Raw genomic sequence first — 16,105 nt, forward strand, 5'->3', positions numbered from 1 at the left:
AATCCTACCTGGCGATCCTCTCCTCGTCGCCCTGTAGAAAAGCGATCACCGGGTTGTCTGTGGAACTTGGAAGGGTGTGTTTTATTAAGTATCCGGTTCTAGTTGTCATAAGGTCAAGGTACAACTCCAAGTCGTCCTGTTACCGAAGATCACGGCTATTCGAATAGATTAACTTCCCTGCAGGGGTGCACCAACTTACCCAACACGCTTGATCCCATTTGGCCGGACACACTTTCCTGGGTCATGCCCGGCCGTGGAAGATCAACACGTCGCAGCCCCACCTAGGCTCAACAGAGAGGCCAGCACGCCGGTCTAAACCTAAGCGCACAGGGGGCTGGGCCCATCGCCCATAGCACACCTGCACGTTGCGTACGCGGCCGAAAGCAGACCTAGCCTAGTGGCGTTCCAGTCTAATTCGGCGCGCGCCGCTCCGTCGCTGACGTCTGAAGTGCTTTGGCTGATACCACGACGTCGGGATACCCATAACTACTCCCGCGTAGATGGTTAGTGCGTATAGGCTCGTAGCCAACTCAGATCAAATACCAAGATCTCGTTAAGTGTGTTAAGTATCCGCGAACACCGAACAGGGCCAGGCCCACCTCTCTCCTAGGCGGTCTCAACCTGCCCTGTCGCTCCGCCACAAAGATCCACACAGAGGGCTATCGGGACAAAGGTCCTTTCAGCCCCCAATCCGTGAATCACTCGCGGGTACTCTTCGAGCTGACCCGACTTTAGTCACCATCTGTATAGTATGTATGTATGTATAATATATACTCGTGATCAACTCCCGAGTGATCACGGCCCAATAGTATAGCAAGGCAGACTGACAAGAATGTAGGGCCAATGATGATAAACTAGCATCCTATACTAAGCATTTAGGATTGCAGGTAAGGTATCAACAGATGTAGCAACAATGTCAGGCTATGCATCAGAATAGGATCAACGGAAAGCAGTAACAGGCTAAACTACTCTAATGCAAGCAGTATAGAAGAGAATAGGTGATATCTGGTGATCAAGGGGGGGGGGGCTTGCCTGGTTGCTCTGGCAAGAGAGAGGGGTCGTCAACTCCGTAGTCGAACTGGGCAGCAGCAGCGTCGGTCTCGGTGTCTAGCGAGAGAAGAGGGGGAAGAAACAATAAATATTTAAGCAAGCAGGTATATAGCGATGCATGACATGACAAGTATCGGTGCTAGAGGTGCCCTAACGCGGTATGAGGTGATACCGGTGAAGGGGGAAACATCCGGGAAAGTATTCCCGGTGTTTCGCGTTTTCGGGCAAATGAACCGGAGGGGGAAAGTTGCGTGTTTGCTATGTTAGGGAAGTGTGGCGGACGAACGGGCTGCGTATCTGGAATCGTCTCGTCGTTCTGAGCAACTTTCATGTACAAAGTTTCTCCATCCGAGCTACGGTTTATTTTATATTAATTTTTAAAGTTTTTAAATCATTTTCTAATTCGTTAATTATTAATTAAATTAAAAAATAGTTTTACTGCATCAGCATGACGTCAGCATGACATCATCAGTCAACAGAGGTGTTGACTGGTCAGGCTGACGTGTGGGACCCACCTGTCATACTCTGTTTAATTAATTAGGGTTAGGTTAACTAACTACTGCTTAGTTAGACTAACAGGTTAATTACTAATTAAGTAGGATTAATTAACTTAATTAATTCATTAGATAATTAATTAATTAATAATTAATTTTATTAAATCATTTTTATTTTTATCTATTATTTTTTTAATACCTTTTTTTAAACGTTCTGTGGGGTGGGGCCCCCATGTCAGTGGGCCACTCGGGTCTATCGGGTCGGGCGTGCGAGCACGCGGGCACGAGTGCCCGATGGGGCGAGCCTGGGCGCTGGCCTCGGGCGGGTTCAGCAGCGCGGCTGCCGGGGCACAACGGGGGCCGGTCCGGCCGACGGTGGCGAGGCAGGCTGGACGAGGTTGGGCGCAGCGGTTGTGGACACTGGCGAAACAGGGCGGAGCCCCTGGTTGCGGGCGTAACCCGCCCAGGTGAAGCGGCAGGCCGGGCGCGAGCGCCGGTGGCCAGGGAGCCGCACGAGCGCCGGCCGGAACAGGGCGACGGGGCGAAGGGGACCGGAGCCGTGGACGTGCGTGCGCCGGCGACGGGCGTGCAGCAGATGTTCGGGCGCGCGTGGGCACGCGCCAGATTGATTCCAAGCGAGCAAGGGCGACGGGACCAGGCGCATCGAGGCGCGGGTGTGCGCAGCCGGGCACGGCGACAGGCACGGGGGCGCGTCGAGGAGCTCGTCGGGGCGGTCGGGCGCGACGCGGTGACTGGGGAAGGAGAGGAGGGGCGCGTGCGTGCTCACATCAAGAAGTAGGGTCTAGGGCAGCGGGTGTTGAGGAGGAGGGCGGAGACGACGGCGTCGAGGAGGCAGTCCGGCGACGCGGTCCGGGGCGGCGTGGTCTCCAGGCGGCAACGGGCGACGGCGTCGGGAAGGAGGACGGTGGCGCCGGGGACGGCTTCGGGCGACGGGTGGCGGCGCCAGGGGCGTCGGGGACGTGCACCGGGGCGGCGTCGGGCGGCTTCGGGCTTCTCCCGATCTCGATCCAGAACTGGATCGGGGGAGGGGGGGAGAGCGAGTCGGGGGGGGCGTAGGGTTTCGGGATGGGAAAGTGGAGATAAGGGAGTGGGGGGGGCGGCCGAGCATGTGGGTGGGCCGAGGCCCAATGGGGGGAGGCCTTTTCTGTTTTTATTTCTTTTATTCTATTTTGTTTATTATTCCTTTTCTGTTTTCTATTTTATTTTAGCTCCTCATTTATTTTAGCTTTATAAACTATAAAAGTAGTCCCTAATTTAGCGTTAGTAATTAGCTACTGCCACATAAGTTTGGGCAACAAAATAAAATAGTTTAATATTTTATTTATTGTAAAAGGCATTCAACTAATTGTTTTTGCTACTGTTTAAAACATTTTAGAGTATTTTACACTTTTATAAAAGTGTGGTTTCTCCACCATACTTACTTATGAATTATTTGGCTCACTCCGAACATTTTAGTTTTAATATTTGAAAACTTTTGTTGTTTGCCTTTAATTAAATTTTGAATTCGAACCGGTTTCGAACTAACGCGAGATTAGCAACAGTAATCGAGGTGACGTGGCATCATTTGCAGAGGTTTACTGTAGCTTAAATAACCGGGCGTCACAGTCTGAATCAAGTTAGCAATTGATGCATTCTATGATTATGAGATATGGCAAATGGACGTCAAAACGGCATTCCTTAGTTGTTTCCTTGAGGAAGAATTGTATGTGATGCAGCCAGAAGGTTTTGTCGATCCTAAGAATGCTGACAAGGTGTGCAAGCTCCAACGCTCAATCTATGGGCTGGTTCAAGCATCTCAGAGTTGGAACATTCGATTAGATGAGATGATCAAAGCGTGTGTGTTTACGCAGACTTATGGAGAAGCTTGTGTTTACGAGAAAGTGAGTGGGAGCTCTATAGCATTTCTCATATTATATGTGGATGACATACTATTGACGGGAAATGATATAGAATTCTTAGAAAGCATAAAGGCCTACTTGAATAAGTGTTTTTCAATGAAGAACCTTGAATAAGATGCTTATATATTAGGCATCAAGATCTATAGAGATAGATCGAGACGCCTCATTGGTCTTTCACAAAGCACGTACCTTGACAAGATATTGAAGAAGTTCAATATGGATCAGTCCAAGAATGGGTTCTTGCCTGTATTGCAAGGTGTGAGATTCAGAACGGCTCAATGCCCGACCACGACAGAAGATAGAGAAAAGATGAGTGTCATCCCCTATGCCTCGGCCATAGGGTCTATTATGTATGCCATGATGTGTACCAGACCTGATGTAAACCTTGCCATAAGTTTGGTAGGAAGGTACCAAAGTAATCCAGGCATGGAACACTGGACAACGGTCAAGAATATCCTGAAGTACCTGAAAAGGACTAAGGATATGTTTCTCCTTTATGGAGGTGATGAAGAGCTCGTCGTAAAGGGTTACGTTGATGCTAGCTTCGACACAGATATGGGTGACTCCAAGTCACAAACCGGATACGTGTATATTTTGAATGGTGGGGCTGTCAGCTGGTGCAGTTGCAAGCAAAGCGTCGTGGCGGGATCTACGTGTGAAGCGGAGTACATGGCAGCCTCGGAGGTAGCACATGAAGCAATCTGGATGAAGGATTTCATTACCGACCTAGGAGTTATTCCCAATGCGTCGGGCCCGATGACTCTCTTCTGTGAGAACACTGGAGCCATTGCCCTTGCCAAGGAGCCCAGGTTTCACGAGAAGACCAGGCATATCAAGCGTCGCTTCAACTCCATTCGTGAAAATGTTCAAAATGGAGACATAGATATTTGTAAAGTGCATACGGACCTGAATGTCGCAGATCCGTTGACTAAACCTCTTCCACGAGCAAAACATGATCAACACCAGAACTCTATGGGTATTCGATTCATCATAATGTAACTAGATTATTGACTCTAGTGCAAGTGGGAGACTGTTGGAAATATGCCCTTGAGGCAATAATAAAATGGTTATTATTATATTTCCTTGTTCATGATAATTGTCTATTGTTCATGCTATAATTGTGTTATCCGGAAATCGTAATATATGTGTTAATACATAGACCACAACATGTCCCTAGTAAGCCTCTAGTTGACTAGCTCGTTGATCAATAGATGGTTACGGTTTCCTGACCATGGGCATTGGATGTCATTGATAACGGGATCACATCATTAGGAGAATGATGTGATGGACAAGACCCAATCCTAAGCATAGCGCAAGATTGTGTAGTTCGTCTGCTAAAGCTTTTCTAATGTCAAGTACCTTTTCCTTAGACCATGAGATTGTGCAACTCCCGGATATCGTAGGAATACTTTGGGTGTGCCAAACGTCACAACGTAACTGGGTGGCTATAAAGGTGCCACTACAAAAAAATACACTTCCGTGATGATACGTGTTTGTCACAGTAGGTCGCTTTTTTGTCATGCATGTACATCCATGACAAATTTTTGACAGAATCAAGATAGTCATACCTATGTTGTCGTAGAAGTGTTCCATGACATTACCAAAATTATCATCACGGAAGTGTCCACTTCCATGACGATAAATCACGCGTCATAGAAGTGCTTTCGTCAAGGGTGACCGACACGTGGCATCTACCATAACGGAACGCCGTTAAGCTATCGGGTCGGGTTTTGGATCCGATAACCCGTTAACAGCTCCGACCAATGGGGATTTTCCACGTGTAAAATCATCATTGGCTAGAGGAAACACATGTCAGCTCATCGTCGGGACAAAAGTCATCCACTCACTGGACAGAAGGCGCCTATGATACGTCGACACGTGGCACGGCCCAACATGTTTAAATGGGCCTGCCCAACTAAAGGCCCACAAGATTTTGCAGACCATAATGGGTCGGCCCAGCTAAAGGCCCACGAGATTTTGCGGACCATAATGGGCTGGCCCAGCTAAAGGCCCACGAGATTTTGCGGGCCATAATGGGCCGGCCTAGGTAAAGGCCCACAAGATTTTTATGTGCCATAATGGGCCGGCCCAGGTAAAGGCCCACAAGATTCTTGCGGGTCATAATGGGCCAGCCCAGCTAAAGGCCCACGAGATTTCACCGACATTAATGGGCCAGCCCAGCTGTAGGCCCACAAGATTTTGAGGACCCTAGTAGGCCGGCCCATTAACTGGCTACCATGTTTTGGGCCAAATGTCGGTCCATATTTGATCCGGTCCATTAATGGCCTGCCACGCTCCGGGCCTAATAGTGGCCCATATGAGATCCGGCCCGTTAAAAGCCTACCACGTTCTGGGCCATATTATGGCCCAAATCAGGTCCGGCCCTTTAAGATGCTTTGGGCTCAATTATGGCCCATATCAGATTCGGCCCGTCAACTGGACACTATGCTTTTGGGCCCACTTGCTAAAGGCCCACTTAGTAATTCAGCCTGATATTAGTTTTGGCCTGTTAAGGGTCTGTTTAACATTTCGGCCCTATATTAATTTCGGCCAGTTAAAAGCCCATCATATAGTTGGGCCTAACTACGGCCCGGTTTGCATCCGGCCTGCTCGCAGCCGATATCTGATTAGGCCAAACAAGGACCCAGACAATTTTGGCCTGTTAAAAGCCTGTGATTTGATTCGCACAATCATGGGTCGGGTTTCATTTCGGGCTGCTGCGTAACTAGTAGGAATTAAGAACAAACCTACTCTATACAATAAAGAAATTATGGCATAGTAACTAAGAATAAACCTACACTGCACAATAAAGGATTTAAGGTATATTACATCCACTGGGCATCAAAGTTCGCCACCAGTGATCATAAAGCGCAACGAAGAAGCAGATAACAAAAACTGGGCACCATTGCAGCGTAACAAAATAATACTGAACCGAGACCACTTCCAAGACAGTTCAAGAAAGGTTAGCCTTGCGGGGGAACTGTTGCGCAAGCTACTACGCAAGGCTGTGAGACCGTCCTAGCATGTCGGTCATAGCTTCCAGGTGTAGTTGTTTAGCGATGAGGTTCTCATTGGTGTTCTCCGCAATCTTTCTTAGAGATAGGACTTCAAGTCGAAGTTGAGTTGCAGAATGCCTCTGTTAGAACTTGGGACTGAAGAAGTCGAACTGATTCAGACAACGAATTCTATGAGCTTGTCTGACTGTTAGTCTCAAGTAACTTGAACACTGCATCAAGACAAGACTTTGGGGTTGTCTCGCTATCTTCAAGATGTTTTGCCTTCTTTGCTGCAATATATGTTGGGTTTGTCTCAAAACCTTCAGCAGACTTGTGCATGCCATCAGGCATATCACCCTGAAATAAAGCAGAGAGATGACAGGTTTTTCACGTGTATAAACAAAGATGATAATTGTTCTGTCAATTCTATCCAATTTTAAATTAGAAAATAAAGAGTATGTTCAAAATATCAATAGCATAATTTGGCATTGTTCATAATGCGGGGAGCTTCACCACACTACTGGATTACCATTTCAACATAACAAGCATAGATGAAGGGCAAAGAAAATCATTGTATCTATTTTGGATAATGTGCATGGCATGTTGTTCATATCATCAGCCACATCAGTAAGATAAAACAAGGGATGACAAGGTGCAAACGTGGGCTGCTTCACCACACACTGGATTATAGATCCACAAAAACAAGCATACATATAGGGAGTATTAAGTAATGTGCATGGTATGAATAAGGAATTTGGTTTTACAAGTAAAACTTAGAACTTACGGTTCTTACGAACATGCATTTTGGTAGAAACAGCAAACTGAACAGCAGTAAACGATAGGGAGTATGAGCAAATTAAACAGCAGTTGAGGATAAAGGCTTTAGAAGGACTGACTTATATTAACAGTTAACACCGGCTTTATAATGCCCTTCTCCATGGCAAGGGAAGGATAACTCAAGAATTTCAGCACAGAATCTTCTTCATAAGCATTGCATGTACTCTACATTTTGTAGAGAGTAATTATAGATATGATAATACTGGAAGGGATAGAGGATAATGAAGATAAGATGCAGATTGATGCTACATAATCAACTACCAATCCCTGGAAGTACAAGCATTACAAGACAAAATGTACTGACAAGAGCAATGGGCTACACTTCTGCACTGGCATTGTCTATGTATTCTACTTGTTGGTAAGATTAAATATAGATCTGATCTTATTTAGTAAATGGTGGGCGAGGGAGATAAGATGCAGAATGCTACAAAATGAACCAATCCCTCTTCCCATAATACAAGAGTGTTTTGAACATTGGTGTACTGTACAAAACTTTCTTATATTATGGGACGGAGGGAGTAGCTGTTAATGTGAGTACAGTGATAGACCACATTCAGTCCTTACAAGAGGACTGCAGAGCTAAACCTCTTCAAAAGCATTGGGTTGATTCTAAATTTATGTAAGAGTCCATGCGGATCTTGTAATGTCCACCAAATGGACGATTACGAGGTTAACATGTGCAGTGATACTACATAATCAGACAGCTATGAAAGTAAGTATGGTCATACAGGGCAAGAGGTACTCTCAAGAGCAATGTAGTGTGCAGTATAGTTGTGAGATTCTGTAGTCCCTTGAGAATGAATGTTCTTCTGCTAACAATTTTCGTACAAGTGAGACATTAAGGCAAATGTAGAAATGTAGTTCAAATTGTGATGTGATATCATAGATAGTACCTTACGCTGCAATTGAGACCAATGTGTAACAAGATTATTCCAGTCACGGTCGGATAAATGTAGCACCGGAGACTTTACAGAAATTTCTTTCAGAGGCTTGCCATCGAAGTGCGCTTGCCTCAGGTAGGAACGATACTTCATCGAGGAGTGCTTGAAAAGCGCAACTAACCCTTGCTCGTCATCACAATCCAGTTTGCGCCTTGCCTATTTAAAAGAATGAAATCTTGTGTCTTTTGTCAGCAGAAACATATGCAGTAATGACCATGAATAACATTAGTACATTACTTACGCGTAAGTTGCAGAGGAAGACTGGAAATTGTTCTGTGTCTGCGGTATAATCTTTCCATGAAGGAAATATGCGCACAAAGTTCCTGACAACAACATAAGCTTCGTCTTCTAAACTGGGAAGAAATGGAACAGGGGTCCTATTTGCTGCAATTGGGGCTCTCTCTGGTTCGAAAAGGGATTTGGCATCTGGATTTGGTGTACTCTTTGCTGGAATGGGGGTTTTGCGTCATACAGCTGGTGCTATGTCAACTAGCATAATCATACGGTTTGCTGCAGTTGGGGTCTGCTAAGTTGGGGCATTAGAAATGACCAGTGTAGTAGGGCTAGAGTCTGCTAGAGTTGGGGTATTTTGTGGGTCAGGTGATATTGCAACTACACCTAATGGGCTATTTGATTTATCAGGTGCCACTACCTTTTCCAAATACTTTGCTTGTGCTCCTCCACGATCAGCAATCGCCCTCTTCCTTTTGAATGTCTGATACACAAGAACATCATTTGAATGGATAAATATGGTATGATGACAGATGGAATATGTACTGAAAATTGATAGGCAGGGCGTATTCACATACATGATGTGTAAACTAAGCTAATGGCAGTTTAACAAAGTAGAAGCAATGCAAAGCATCAGTTGCAAGATATGTGCGAGCAATGTAACCTTGGAAAGTTAGAGCAAGTATCTTGATGGGTGAATAAGATAGGGCATCTTCCTCTGACTCCTCCACTAGGGAGCTACATTGACTTAGGTCTCCCTCTAGCTCAGAATCACTGTTAGGATCATACTCTGAGCATGAATCTGTAGGTGGAGTATTTGCATTGCATTGCATCCAGACTTGATTTCAGTCCCTTAATGCCAAGTTTGACAGCCATGGCATTGTTCTGCTTTATTCTTTTCATGCGTGCAAGCTCATAATAATTATGATGTTGTTCAGAATCTGAGATTCATGAAAACATAAAAAGTAGTCAGATTATCTATGGAATGCATTGCGGTTTCAACTCGGAGAGTGTCTCCCTATAAACCCATGCGTATGCAAAGTTCACCTCCCCAACCATGCTGACCAGACCACACACAGAGATACACACCTGAGCGGCGAACATGCATTTTCAAAACTAATTTTGGAACATTTAGCTGACCAATTAAACAACTCTGTTTTAATAATATCATATTTGTATTTGAACAACTAAGCTTGTTTAGCTTGATGGGTGGAGCAGTGTTATTATGACCCGAAGCATGTATTCTGATCGTATAGTGATCATAAAAGGGGGAACTCTAAGCATATTTTTTTAGCAAAAGAGGGTTTCCCCTCTGATTTCTATTAAAGAAACCGCCACGGAACCAACATGATCAATTAAACCCTAAGCATGATCAATTAAACAGTATTATGGTTGTGCCATGGCAGATTTGAAGCTACAAACCGGAGAAATGATATTTAGCATCCATTGTTTGCTTCAAACTAAGAACTAAATTCTAAGAGCTGAAAAGAAAGTAGAGTAACCAAGTTAAGATCTATTTTTTGGTTGAGATCAAAAAGTTGAGGAGATTTGAAGTACCACCTCTCTTGCGGCGCCGTGTAGGCATCGGAGGTGCGATGGCTGTCGGTGGCGTTGAAGCAGATCTGCGACGGTAGACGGGTGCCTCGGGGGATAAGTCCCGTTGCGGTGGAAGAGAAGGTCGTGTGAGCAGCCCCGACAAAGAGGACGACGGCGCCGATGAAGTGAGAGGACGCGATGCAAGGCTATTGGTCCGTCGCCGTGGATGAGAAACGTCCATCTCTAGCAGTGGACGACACGGTCTTGGTAGGCGCTCCGGCATGGTGGAGGACGGTGGCGATGGATGTGGTGGAGGACGGCGGTGATGGATGGGGTGGCGGACGGAGGCTGGTGTGGGAATGGGGTGTTCTAGCGCGGACGGTGTATGAATGGGAAAATGGAGGGAGAGGTACGGGGAACCATGTTTTTGGGACGCGCCTGTCTGAAATATGGGAAAGTTACGAGCTTATCCCCCGTTTCAAATTTGGACGTCTCGTCGGTTGGGGATAGGACGGTAATCTCGCATCTCCCAAATATTTGCCGGTAACTATTTTGGGCGAGGAGAGGGTGTTTTGCCGCCCACTATTGGCGCCCATGGTGTATGAGTGGGGCTGACAGGTAGGGCGGTTGTGTCACGTCTGATGGAAGTTACACATCTGCCCCTATTTAAAATATTAGCCTACATCTATTTCGGACGAGGAGAGGGTGTTTTGCCGCCCACCGTGTATGAATGGGGAATGGAGGGAGAAACAGAGGTCTTTCGGACGAGCTTGAATCAAATGAGTTTTGCCGCCCATGTTTGACGCCCACCGTGTCGGAATGGGCTCAGAGGCGGTCGTGTCACGTCTAATTGAAGTTACTAACCTACCCCTATTTAGAGCAGTGGAAATCGGGCCAATGGATTGTCCGTGTAATGGGTAGACAGTAATTTCCATCTCCCAAACACTTGGCTTCGGGCAGCCGATGTGGGAGTGGACATTTTGCTGTTTCTTTCGAATTTTGGGACAATAAGCATCCACGTTTACCCTGGCAACTAAATTCGAATCCATTTTGTATTCCTATATGAATCTTTATAAATCATTCTATGTGTTTTTATATATCTTCAAAAGGACGACAAAGATGTATTCCATTGTCATATATGAATATGGTTTACAAATGCCGATACTCAAATTCAGAAACTAGAATCCAGTTTAAGGTGAATTCGAATATTTGGAACACTTCATGTCCAACTCAAATGTCACACGCAGCATAATGTTTACTCCCATTTAGATATGTACACAAGCGATGTATCAAGATTCAAATACCGAGTCAATCAACCAAGAATGTACGGAACTAACAGACATATAAACACTTATAGAGTATATGGATCAATAATATCAACTAACATACATAAGCCAGGCCGTTGTACTTTTTTTTGGCTACAACAGTATCCTTTTTTTAGCCAGCATCTTGGCCCTTTCCGATGCGTGCCACTTATGGTCCATCTATACTACTATTTCTGAATGCACATTCAGCCCGATTGGCATATTTGTAGGTATGGCACAGCAATCCAAATGAAATGTCTCCGAGTCTTATCAATTAATACACACTTGTGCTCAAATAAAATTACAAACAAAAAAACAAAAAAACAATTATTACATGATCTCTAAAACAAATGGTTTGATTGATTACATGAACAGACAACACAAAGGTTATTCAACTATGGAAAGAACATTTCACCTATGATTTACCAAGTAGGAATTTACTTTCCTTTTTTCCTTCAGGACCTTAATAACCTGGTCAGTCTCAGCTTGCTTCGTTTTCAAGTCCACCAAATATTTAATGGTTGTCTTGAGTACTGCCTATGATTGTGTTGTTTGCTTCCTCAACATGTTAACTTCATCTCTAAGTGCAGAAGCAGAATCTCTTTCTACCACTAGTTTAGCCTCTAGAGCATCAGTAGTTGGCAATTCATAATGCACGATTGGGCCGGTGCCACTGCTGTGGGATGATGCAACGTCCATGGGGACCTCGCTCTTTGATCTTGGGCTAACCTGTTTTGCCATTAAAGTTCCGATTGGATTCAGAAAAGTTGAAGTTAGCAAAACATCTCAACTGGGAGGTATAACAGCAAACCATTTAAACAAACAAGGAATTAAAGAGTTTCAGTTGGATGCTGAAAAGTAGTTATTAACATCATTGTAACCCGCTGTTGCAGCAGCAAAGCAGTTAAACAAACAAGTAGATATTTAAGTTAAGGCAAACAGGTAATTCTTAACAGTAAGTATCAAACACATAGATAGGCGCAGTCTACAATATGATTAACAGGCTGTGCCATTATGTAATCAGTAGCAAACTAAATTAAGCCAAGCAACATAATTGAACAATTTTGCAATAAGTGGCTAACTAAAATTCCGAGAAGCAGGTAACTGAACTTACGCTAGTTCTTTGTACAGGCACACTATAACTTCTTTTTCGCTTACAAGGTTGTACGAAGGAGTCCATGGCATAAATTGCTTGGATACGTAGTCCCAATACTTCTTTCTTCCCACATTGCATGGGTAAGTCGAATGGTTAATCTGGTAAGATGATGCGTCCTTGATATGTTATATGAGGACGTGTAGTCAGACTAGTTGTAGCCAAACACATCACACTGGCTTTTACTGTATATTTCATGCGATTACTTTTGACATATCGAGATCTAAGCAATCTACAATAGGATGAAAAGACGGGCATCCTTCACATTATTGGCGAACTCAGTTCATAGAAACAAGCAATTCAACCATTTTGTGAGTAAATCAAAAGCGCCACTGGAATATTTTTCACTATCCAATCATACACGCAAAAAGGGGCGACGCCACCATAGGGGCTGGTATGGGCGGCCGCCTCAGGTGGCTGGAAAGTGTGCACCTAGTTTGAGTCGTCCATGTTGGCCCATGCTAGTTTTGTTCGTCCCAACGCACGAGTAGGAAATGTAAAAAATGAAGAAAAATGTTTCAATTTGGATGGGCCAACAACATAAGTGCAAGGCAGGCCCTATAGCAGGCTCGCGGCCCAAATGAGCGCCTCCCATATTGATCGACAGCAAGAAAAATCCCAATTCATTCGCTCCAGCCTCCAGTCTGGTTCGCTCCTAACCTAGCCGCCGCTGGACAGACCGACATGGCACTTCCTCGCGCCCTTGTTGGAGGGCGGTCGCCGGGCTTCGAGCGAACGGAAGGACAAGAAGATGAAGATCCAACCCTGGGTGTAGCCTGCGTGGGAGGCAGCGGTGGCAGCACGGGCATGGCATCGAGCTTGTGCAAACGGATAGTCGCAGCTTGCAAGAGTAGCATGCGCAACGAGCAGGTACATCACATCCCTGATTATATCTAATTCAACTCTTCAATTTCTGGCCAATAGTTAAACCTGACGGTGTTGTAAAACTGCTTGTATGTAGGGAATCTATGAGAAAATGAAACCAATTTCTACTTATTTTATAACTCCCCCAATTAATACTGAACTGACTGAATCTGATGTATCTAATCAAGTTTCCGGTGCAAACATACAAGCTCATGTTGTTCTTGAGCCTGAAGTGTCTAATGAACAGACTGCTAATGAAGGATTTGATGCAAACATTTTACATGCTCCTGGTGATGAACATATAGTGTCTAATGAGGGATCTAATGCAAGCATTTTGCAAGCTCATTGAAGGATTTAGTGTCTAATGATGATCTACTATGTTGAGAGAGACAGAGATTTGCAGGCATTGATGAGAAGCAAATTATAGTGCATTCTCATAGCTTGAGGAAACGTTGAGGCCATCTACCATAAAGTCCCTGTATCATGACAACATAGCATAAATACTTTTCTAATCTGTTGTTTGAAACTATTGGCATACTTGTGCAGGATAGATATATTGATATGCAGTTTGCGCACTCGTTATACGTGAAATTGCACTTTGATATTTTCAGCCAGAGAACGAATAATTCAAGCAGGTACAGACCATGTTTGTAGTCCTTGTACACCATGTTGCATTTTGTGTTTTTTTGTGCTTGCATCATTTAGTGTTTATAATCTGAACTACTTTGGATCATTAGCTGGTTTTCAAAGTGCATGTAGCTTCACATTTCTCAAGCTATGTTGATTTCCGGAGTGCAAGTGCCTTCGTATTTTTTAAGTTAAATGTTCGCCCCTGGTAACTTGAATTCGTGGATCAGCCACTGCACACAAATCATACATGAATGCCAGTACGAATTAAATGAAATGCAGGGACTTATGCTAGCTCGTTGTACAGGCTCACTGCAGCTCTACTTGTGCTTGGGATGTTCCATGTACAAGTCCATGTTACCACTTGCTTGGATGTGCAGGCCTTGTGCTCCTTGCATCCCCCTCTGCATTTTTGACACGGAAAATGGTTGATCAAATAAGAGGAATCGACCTTGATGTTGTACTGGAGGACAGATACTTGCAAGGTTATACGGGTGTGTAGGATGTGTACCAGATCCCGTAGCGCCGTCATGCTTCGCTAAAATATGGATTTTCTTGTTTCAGATGATATCTCCAGAAGAAATAAGAGTTAAGGTTAGAGTTGCATAGGCGTGTAAGCTAAGAGAGCAGTGAAAGGATATCCAAACATCATCGGAACAGTGCACAAGGGAGTGATGTGTGGATACCTAGTTCGAGCCAGCGTTTGGGCATGCTCACCTATCTAGAGTGCGGGTCACTTCAGAGCCGTTGAGGGTGATGCGTTGGCATTGGCTGGCCGCGCACGGATGAAAATCTTGAGTGGCAGCGGAGTGCTACGATGCGGTGGACGAGACCGTTGGTGAAGCCCCAACGGCCTCGGGGGCCGGAGGTGCGACGATGTGCTCGGTGAAGTAGCCCCGGTGAGCTGGGAGACTGCGTCGGTGAAGCGCACCTGATGCGATGGAACTCGGTGTCTGTGAGGCACGTCGGTTGCGGCGGCCGACGTTGTCGGTGGACCACCCGGTGCGGTGGACGAGGGCGTAGATGAGGTAGCTCCGGTGCGGTGGTGAAGCGCGACCGTCGTCTTCGTCGTTGTCGTCCGGCACAGAGGTGGGGAACGGTGGGGAAAGAGACGAGACGAGGGGCGATTCAAGGGTTGGCGGCGAATTAGGGATTTGAGCAATCTAGGCGCGGAAGGGGATGGTGGAGAAGAAAGATTTTGCAGGGATGGAATTGGGGCCGCCAGATATTTCAATCCGAAACGTGGAAGCGTGAACTTATATTGTCGTCGTCCTTTTTGAGGGGGTGGCTGGGTGCTACGCGTCCGTCCGACACACACGACCACCCCGATAGGACTATGCTTCGTTGCCTTAAGGCACCTGCCTTTGTGTCCATGACATATGGGCCCAACAGATGGCTGGCCCACATGTCAGTGACCCAAAGGCAGTTGCCTTTAAGGCACCGAAGCAGCGTCCACCCCGACACAACCCTGGTTTGCCTGGTGCGCCTACATTTGAGAATGCAAATGAATCTTCTTTCATTTGCAAACGAATCTGTATGTATTACCATGCTCGTGTTTTCCTTGCAATAATTAGTCATTCAAAACGAGATACTCCATCCGTTCACTTTTGTAAGTCATTTCAGACAACTTAAAATGAATTGTTTTGCACATTGTCTAAAATGTCTTCAAGGTCTTATAAAAGTGAACAGAGGGAGTACTATAAATTAATTAATGAGGAGTTATTTGAAAAAAAATCAAAACGGTACCCACGCTAACGTGGATTAGAGTGTGTGGCACATAATTAGTTATTTGAATTAGAGTGTGTGTCACGTAGTTAGTTATTTGAATTAGAGTGTGTGTCACGTAGAGATCTCCAATTCTAACGTGGATTTCGCATTTCACTGTATCCACACTACTTTTTTAATACAAATTCATATGTATATGATTAACACCATGGTAGTGAGAAAACTTTTGGATGGATTCAAACATATGACCTACAAAATAGCACAACAAACTGAGTCAATGTCAACTTTTCAAAACTTAGTGGCACGAATTATAAATAATTACCCGTATGCCTGGTCCTCGGTTCAAATCTTACAATGTACACCGAATTGAAACATCGATATTAAGTCTCGTACTATGTACATTCAAATGTTGTTTTTAGCCCCCCACC

Source organism: Triticum dicoccoides, chromosome 2A (assembly GCF_002162155.2).
Source record: "Triticum dicoccoides isolate Atlit2015 ecotype Zavitan chromosome 2A, WEW_v2.0, whole genome shotgun sequence".
Lineage (NCBI taxonomy): Eukaryota > Viridiplantae > Streptophyta > Magnoliopsida > Poales > Poaceae > Triticum > Triticum dicoccoides.